This window comes from Mesoplodon mirus (assembly GCF_964341445.2).
Source record: "Mesoplodon mirus genome assembly, chromosome: 16".
Lineage (NCBI taxonomy): Eukaryota > Metazoa > Chordata > Mammalia > Artiodactyla > Ziphiidae > Mesoplodon > Mesoplodon mirus.
The window spans coordinates 34,843,808-34,852,867 of NC_138992.1; the positions used below are offsets into that span (position 1 = coordinate 34,843,808).

The 9,060-nt window shown below is 48.4% G+C and overlaps 1 pseudogene across 1 annotated transcript; it reads left to right on the forward strand.

Annotated features, from left to right (window-relative positions):
* The first annotated feature begins 5,256 nt into the window (after nucleotides 1-5,256).
* On the forward strand, nucleotides 5,257-8,789 carry LOC309791983 (sal-like protein 4; annotated as a pseudogene). The gene has a single exon. The product of its transcript is annotated as a sal-like protein 4 (transcript).
* The last annotated feature ends 271 nt before the right edge of the window (nucleotides 8,790-9,060 follow it).

Here is a 9,060-nt window from a genome sequence, read left to right on the forward strand (position 1 = left end):
GTCATCTTCAATTTCCCTTATCAGTGTTTTATAGTTTTCAGTTTTATGGTTAACTCTTTGGTTAAGTTTATTCCTAGTTTTTTTGTTGCTGTTGTTGTTGTTTGTTTGCTTTGCTGCAATTTTAAATGTTGTTTACTATCTTTTTTTGATATTTCATTTTAGTATAATTGTAAGAAATGCAACAGATTTCTGTATATTAGTCTTGTATCCTGCTACTTTGATGAATTCATTTATTAGTTCTAATAGTTTTTGTGTGGAGTCTCTAGGGTTTTCTATATAGAGTATCATGTCATCTACAAATAGTGACAGTTTTACCTCTACCCTTCCAATTTGGATACCTTTTATTTCTTTTTCTTGTCTGATTGCTGTGGCTAGGACTTCTAATACTATGTTGAATAGAAGTGGTGAGGGTGGGAATCCTTGTCTTGTTCCTGAATTTAGCAGGAAGGCTTTCATCTTTTCACCATTGAGTATTATGTTGGCTGTGGTTAGTCACATATGGTTTTTATTTTGTTTAGATATGTTCCCTCTGTACCCACTTTGGTGAGAGTTTTTATCATGAATGGATGTTGAATTTTATCAAATGCTTTTTCTGCATCTATTGAGATGATCATGTGGCTTTTGTCTTTTCTTTTGTTAATGTGGTGTATCACATTGATTGATTTGCATATATTGAACATCCTTGTGACCCTGGAATGGATCCAACTTGATCATGGTGTATGATTCTTATGTCTGTTGTTGGATTTGGTGGGAGTTTTTTAATGTCTTATTATTTTCAGTGGCTTTAATTATATATTTAAATTAGAATCCCTGATTCTTAAAAACCTTAATTTCCAGTGACAACCAAGAGGCAAGTAATAGTTACCAAAATCTGGAGAAACTATTTTAGATGATTTTTAGAACATAATTATTCTTATGGTTTGCCTAAAAGCTCTTATCTCATTTATATTTAAAGTTTCATCATATCAAGTTATTTTTCTTGCTGACAAATTTGCAACAGATATAACAAGATTTCATTTAACTTTTATTACACCTAGGTGCAGTGAAAGTACTATACTTAATGCTGATGGCTCTAAAGACATGTCTATATTAATTACATCAACAAACTTAAACATTAATACCAGGTATTAATTTAATACTATGTATTTCACAGTCCACGTGAACCTGAAACTCATTTAGCTTAATTTTTCTTGTATTTAGAATTGTTTGGTTTGTAAGCGCTTACTTTTCTTTAAGCCAATTAAATAGAGCTCATTTACAGATTAACCTCAGCAATGTTATCCAAAGACACAAACACACATAAATACACAAACAAACAGAGAGACATCATAGTTCTCATTTCAAAATTTCATCCCTGAGTCAGGTACAGCAATGTAAAACCCATCAGTTTACAAAAGAGGTTGGATTAAAGTTGGTTTTCTGGCAGATGGAACAAATCAAGCTCACTTGTCTAGATGGCTAAACCCTTTCTACTAATATTTATGGAAAACAAGTCAAGTTCTAAATTACTGTACCCACTTTTTCAAAATTTGCATTTTAAAAAGATGGCAGAGGTATGAGAAGACCAGATAGGACATTTGTATCTCAAAGATACAGGCAAGTTTCTCCTAGGATGACTTTGTTTCCCCTTTGTTTAGTATTTACAAGCCGCTTAAGATCTCCCGTATTTATTAGAAAATCAATCAATTTGTTCCCCACTGTCAATGTTACCCGGCCCCCTGTGGGGAAATCAGAATCGGACGCCTCAAGTGCAAAGAAGTTTGCTGGCCTCTTACAAGATATTGGGGCAAGAGAAATTACCCTGCTGCATAAGTGGCTCCCGGTCCAAATTGAGTGCCCTGTCTGGTCGTAGACGGTGATACTAAACCAGGTCCCTGTGCCCCGGAGGTTATCAGAGAAACTTCTATTTGATCCCCTTGGGTAGGGGAAACAGGAGGCAGTGAATATGTTGGTGGCATGGGAGGGGGCAGTTGGAACAACTGCCAGTGCAGCCAGCTCAGCCACTGGGGAGCTGGATAGGCTGGAGGGGAGTTTCAGTTTTGAAGTAACATGTCCCCACTCTCATTTTTTTCTATTCACGTGTAGAACAGGTTTCCCCTTGGGTTTCCTTTCAGACCCCTGCACCATAAGGTGGCAGCCCTCTGACTCCTTTTCCTCCTGATGCAATATAGCATAAATGCTCCTACATATGGAATCTCATCTCTTTTCTCTCCTCTTTTTTTTAAAAATAAATTTATATATTTATTTATTTATTTTGGGGTGTGTTGAGTCTTCCTTGCGGTGTGCAGGCTTCTCATCGCAGTGGCTTGTCTTGTTGTGGAGCACAGGCTATAGGTGCACGGGCTTCAGTAGTTGTGGCACGCGGGCTCAGTAGTTGTGGCTTTCAGGCTCTAGTGCGCAGGCTCAGTAGTTGTGGCGCACAGGCTTAGTTGCTCTGTGGCATGTGGGATCTTCCTGAACCAGGGCTTGAACCCATGTCCCCTGCATTGGCAGGCAGATTCTTAACCACTGCACCACCAGGGAAGTCCTTCCCTGCTCTTTTGCAGAACAGTTCTAACTGCGAGATTGTGTAATAATTGAGTGAACCATGCAGGGGCCATCCTTCTTCTGATCCTAACATATATTGGGTCCACACCCTATTACAATAATACATCATGTCTTTCTTAGTCTTAGGCTCACGGGTATGTTTTGCCCATTTATCTAATATATTCCCCAAAGGGCTCTCCTTCAGGATAGATATTTTCCACTTTTAAAAGTTTGATAGGGCTTCCCTGGTGGCGCAGTGGTTGAGAGTCCACCTGCCGATGCAGGGGACACGGGTTTATGCCCCGGTCTGGGAAGATCCCACATGCCGCGGAGCGGCTAGGCCCATGAGCCATGGCTGCTGAGCCTGCACGTCCGGAGCCTGTGATCCACAACGGGAGAGGCCACAGCAGTGAGAGGACTGCATACCGCCAAAAAAAAAAAAAAAAAAAAAAAGTTTGATGACACCAAGACAGAAAAGACGCAGACAAATTCCAACACAAAAGGCACAAATTCTAGCACTGATGCACAGAAAACCAAGAGAAAAACCAAGACAAGACCAACGAACCAGTTCCCAGATCAGGTAGACTTACCCTACAAGACCAACGAACCAGTTCCCAGATCAGGTAGACTTACCCTACAAGACCAACGAACCAGTTCCCAGATCAGGTAGACGTACCCTACAAGACCAACGAACCAGTTCCCAGATCAGGTAGACTTACCCTACAAGACCAACGAACCAGTTCCCAGATCAGGTAGACTTACCCTACAAGACCAACGAACCAGTTCCCAGATCAGGTAGACTTACCCTACAAGACCAACGAACCAGTTCCCAGATCAGGTAGACGTACCCTACAAGACCAACGAACCAGTTCCCAGATCAGGTAGACGTACCCTACAAGACCAACGAACCAGTTCCCAGATCAGGTAGACGTACCCTACAAGACCAACGAACCAGTTCCCAGATCAGGTAGACTTACCCTACAAGACCAACGAACCAGTTCCCAGATCAGGTAGACTTACCCTACAAGACCAACGAACCAGTTCCCAGATCAGGTAGACTTACCCTACAAGACCAACGAACCAGTTCCCAGATCAGGTAGACTTACCCTACAAGACCAACAAACCAGTTCCCAGATCAGGTAGACTTGCCCTACAAGACCAACGAACCAGTTCCCAGTGAACCGGTTCCCAGAATCAGGTAGAGTCCAGCAACAATTCCCCCCTCCAGCAGGGTACCCCCACCAGATTGGCTTTCCCATAAAGGAAAAACCCAGACTGAGGGGGAAATATGTTCCTAGCGTGCATGCCGGAGTGACTTACCCTCCAGAATCAAATCGAGTCCGTCGACTTGTAGCCCCAGATGGAACCAAAGTGCCCCAGATGGAAGTGTGTCGGTTCCTTGCCTCAACTGCCAAGTGCGGGGGTAGCTGGTGCCGCTTCAAGGGAACTTTGAAGGGAAGATCCTCAGGACAATGGTCCTGGCAGCTGCTAGGGCCCTGCCCCAATATTCCCTGAGCGGGCCGGCTAGCCATGAGCAGCAACGCTCTTGGCTGGCTAAGCCAAATTTGTTACTGAGTCCAAGCGCGCTCTGCTTGCTGGACGACAGGCTAAGGAATCGGAGATGAGGTGTTGAGGCAAAGGAATACAACTTTATTTGGAAATCTGGCAGACTGAGAAGATGGCAGCCTAGTGTCTCTGAAAAACCATCTTATCTGGGTCTGGATGCCAGTTTCTTTTATAGAATCAGAGAGGGAGAGGCGGTGAGGAAGTAAAGTAAAAGGGCCATCGGTCTTGCAAAACAGCTCCTGGAATCTAGATGCGGTTTTGTAATAGCTTTCTATTTGCTGCTGTAACATTACCACAAGCTTAGTGGCTTACAGGATACAAATTTATCTTACAGTTCTGGAGGCGTCAGCAGTACAAAATGGGTCCCAGTGCTAAAATCAAGGTGTTGGCAGGGCTGCATTCCCTTCTAGAGACTTCAGGGGATAATCGGCTTCCTTGCCTTTTCCAGTTTCTAGAGGCTGCCCACATTCCTTGGCTCTGGTCCCTTCCCCCCATCTTCGAAGCCAGCAGGTTCAGCCTTTCTCACATCACATCATTCTGACTCACTTCCATTGTCACACTTCTTTCTCTGACTCTGTCTCCTCTTCTGCCTCCCTCTTCCACTTTTAAGAACTCTTGTGATTGCATTGTGCCCACGTGGATGATTCAGGATAATTTCTCTATGTTGAGGTTGGCCAATTAGCAACCTAGATTCCATCTTCAATCTTTTAAAATAATTAATTAATTAATTAATTAATTTGGTTGCTCCAGGGCTCCTTAGTTGCGGCAGGCAGGCTCCTTAGTTGCGGCTCGCAGGCTCCTTAGTTGTGGCATACGAACTCTTAGCTGCGGCATGCATGTGGGATCTAGTTCCCTGACCAGGGATCAAACCCGGGCCCCCTGCATTGGGAATGTGGAGTCTTCACCACTGCACCACCAGGGAAGTCCCCATCTTCAATCTTAATTCGCCTTTGCCATGTAATGTGCCATGTTCAATGGTTCTAGGGATTAGGATGTGGACATATTTGAGGAGGTGTTATTCTACCTACCACACAAATTAAGAACTTAAAGACAGCATCAGGAATTTACTGGGACATGCGCATTCCTGCCGAAGGGGGGTGAATTTCCCAGCTCCAGGAATTTGTGGCGGAGTGGGCAAATAACCACGGCTCTCCAGGAGCCCCGATGCTCGCACCACGTCGAGGCGCCAAGCAGGCGAAACCTCAACACATCACCTGGGAGGAGGACCAGGGCGAGCAGCAGCCACAGCAGGGGGCCCTGGAGCGTGCAGACATGGCCCCAGCGGCTCCAGCGGCGGGGGAGCCGGGTGCTCCAATGAACACCCCAGGGGGTGGCGATGACGTGACTGTGGACCGAGCAGGCATAAAGAGGCCTCAGCGGGAGGAGACTCACATCTGTGAGAAACGCTGTGCCGAGTTGTTCAGTTTCTCAGAGTTCTTAGACCATAAGAAAAATTGCACTAAAAATCCACCTGTCCTCATCATGAACGACAGCGAGGGGCCGGTGCCTTCAGAAGAGTTCTCCGGGGCTGTGCTGAGCCACCAGCCACGCAGCCCAAGCAGGAAGGATGGTCACAGAGAGGACGGTGGCAGCTCAGGGGACACGAAGGAGAAGCTGGGGGCAGAGTCCGTCGTGTACTTCAAGACGGAGGCCGCCCTGCCACCCACACCTCAGGACATAAGCTATTTACCCAGAAGCAAAGTGGCCCACACCAACGTCACGCGTCAAGCACTACGGGGCACCGAGGCGGCCGTGAACCGGCGGAACACGGACGCCCCCCAGCCCCGCTGCCCGGCGCCAGCAGCATCCCCTGGGTCCTCGAGCAGATCCTGTGTCTGCAGCAGCAGCAGATCCAGCTCGCGGAGCAGATCCGCGTGCAGGTGCACCTGTGGGCCTCCCACGCCCTCCACTCCAGCGGCGTGGCCAGAGCCAACTCCCTGAAGACGCTGGGCAGCCACGTGTCCCAGCAGGCTTCGGCGGCTGTGGCTCTACTCAGCTGGAAAGCGGGGAGCCCAGCTTTGCCCCCTGGACACCTTGAAGCCAGCCAAGCTACCTCACACCAGCATCCCTTCCGTTGCCAGCTCCGCGTCCCCGGCGCTGGTGCCCTTCGCCCTGAAGCCAGATGGGACCCAGGTGCTCCCCAGTGTCCTGTCGCGCCCCTTGGGGGTGTTGCTACCTCAGGCCCCAGACTCTGTGCTCTTCCAGAGCCCCTTCTCCGCCATGGCATTAGACCCGTCCAAGAAAGAGAAAGGAAGCCACGGAGTGTCTCCCTGGTACATGTCAAACCCAAGGACAAAGTCCTCTACAAGCACAAGAGTAAGTACTGTAGCAAGGTTTTTGGGACTGATAGCTCCTGGCAGATCCACCTCCGCTCCCACACCAGAGAGAGACCCTTCGTATGCTCTGCCTGCGGCCACCAGTTCGCCACCAAGGGCAACCTCAAGGTGCACTTTCATCAGCATCCCCAGGTGAAGGCAAACCCCTAGCGGTTTGCCGAGTTCCATGACAAGATGACGGCAGGCAGTGGCCTTCCCTATGCGCCCTCTGGCCCTGTCTCCGTAGATGAATCTCTCTAAGGAGAGCCCGTCTTTGCGACGGGGACCCCCAATGTAGGGCTACCTCAGAATCTCTCTTCGGGGACTAACCCCAAGGACCTCATGGTGGCCCGTTGCCCAATGACCTGCAGCCCAGGCCTTCTGCGGAAAGTGAGGATGGATCCATACCACCTGGGGTGAGGTTAAACCATAATTCCCCGAGGGTTGGTGGCTTCCAAGGGAGTGGGACACCTGAGCCGGGGTCAGAGACCCTGAAATTGCAGCAGCTGGTGGAGAACATCGACAAGACCACCACCGATCGCAACGAATGTCTCATATGCCACCATATCTTAAGCTGCCAAAGTTCCCTCATGATGCATTACTGCACCCACACCAGGGAGAGGCCGTTCCAATGTAAGATCTGTGTTCGAGCCTTCTCCACCAAAGGCAACCTGAAGACGCACTTTGGGGTGCACCGGACCAACACGCCCATAAAGATGCAGCATTCATGCCCCACCCGCCAGAAGTTTACCAACGTGGTCATGCTGCAGCAGCATATTCGGATGCACATGGGCGGTCAGATTCCCAACACGCCTCTGCCGGAGAATCCCTGTGACTTTATGTGTCCCGAGCCAATGATGGTCCGTGAAAATATCAGTAAAAGCATTGTCTGTCATGATGATGTTGAGAGCATCGATGTAGATGAAGTCTGCTCCCAGGAGGCCCCTGGCAGCTCCTCGAAGGTCCCCATGCCCCTTCCCAGCATCCACTTGCCATCACCTACTCTAGGGCTGGCCTCGGTGGCTTCCCTAGATGCCCCGGGGAAGGCGGGTCTTGCTGGTCTTGTCCTGCAGCGACAGAGCAGCCGAGAAAATGGTTCAGTGGAGAGTGATGGCTTGACCAACGACTCTTCCTCCTCAGTGATGGGGGACCAGGAGTATCCAAGCTGAAGTCCAGATGTCCTGGAGACCACGTCCTTCCAGGCAGTCTCCCCAGCCAATAGCCAAGCGGAGAGTGTCAAGTCCAAGTCTCCCGATGCTGGTGGTAAAGTGGACAGCTCTGAGAACAGCCGCACTGAGATGGAAGGTCAGAGCAGTGGCCCACCGACATTTATCTGAGCCCAGCCAACATATGTCAAAGTTGAAGTTCCTGGTGCATTTGTTGGTCCTGCAACCATGTCCCCAGGTATGACACCCTTGTTAGCGGTCCAGCCCCGAAGACAGGCCAAGCAGCACAGCTGCACAAGGTGTGGGAAGAACTCACCTGCGAGCGCGCTTCAGATTCACGAGCAGAATCACACTGGGGAGAAGCCTTTCGTGTGTAACATTTGTGGGCGAGCTTCTACCACCAAAGGCAACTTGAAGGTCCATTATATGACGCATGGGGCCAACGATAGCTCGGCACGCCATGGCAGGAAGCTGGCCAGGGAGAACACCATGGCTCTATTAGGAACGGACGGAAAGAGGGTCGCCGAGATATTTTCCAAGGAAATCCTGGCCCCTTCAGTGACTGTGGACCCTGTTGTGTGGAACCAGTACACCACCATGCTCAACGGTGACCTGGCCATGAAGACAAACAAAATCTCTGTGAGGTGGCATTCCCACCCTCCTGGTGTCACTGGGGGCCAGATCTGTGGTGAATAACACTGCTACCTCCAAGATGGACGGCTCCCAGTCAGCCATGAGTGCCGAGATGGAGAAGCCGGGAGCTGCCGACAGCGTCCCCAAACACCAGTTCCCTCACTTCCTGGAGGAAAACAAGATGGCCACCAGCTAAGCTACAGGAGAGCCCACGTCGAAGGAGCAGTGCAGTGACCTCTCTAGAACTGTACCTTTTTTGTTTGTTTTCCTTAAAGACCCCCATCTCCTCCAGTTTTCTTCCTGATGTGCAAATAATGTTTTGAGTTGTGACCACAACCTCAGGCGCATCCTACAATCACAGTGTTGCTATGCTGCTTTGCAAAAACAAACAAACAAAAAAGAAAAAAAAAATCATACTAAAACAAATACAGACTAGTAATTGTTTTTTAATTTTGGAAAGAAGCGTGTCTTGCAGAGTACTTTTTTTACTTGCAACAAACTATATACATAAAACCTTTGTACAACCTAGAGTAACTGTTTCCAGACTGTCACCTATTTCAAGTTGGAAGGTGTTGAACCACCATGGAGATGACAACTGTTTTGCCTGTTTGGGGGTTGGGGGAGTGGGTGGGTGGGTACTGTATACTTACTTCTGCGGTGACTGTATGCGGGTAAATGGACGTCTGTTTAGGGACCTGTTTTGTATTCTCCCAAACCTACACCCATTTTTCGAATGTACTTTTTTTTTTTTTTAAACCAAGGTTGTAGAATTCCAATTTTTTTTTCAACCTTGGAACCTTAAGTAGAATGCCCTCAAGTGGATGGATTTTAGTCCTTAGAGAGTCAACATGTGT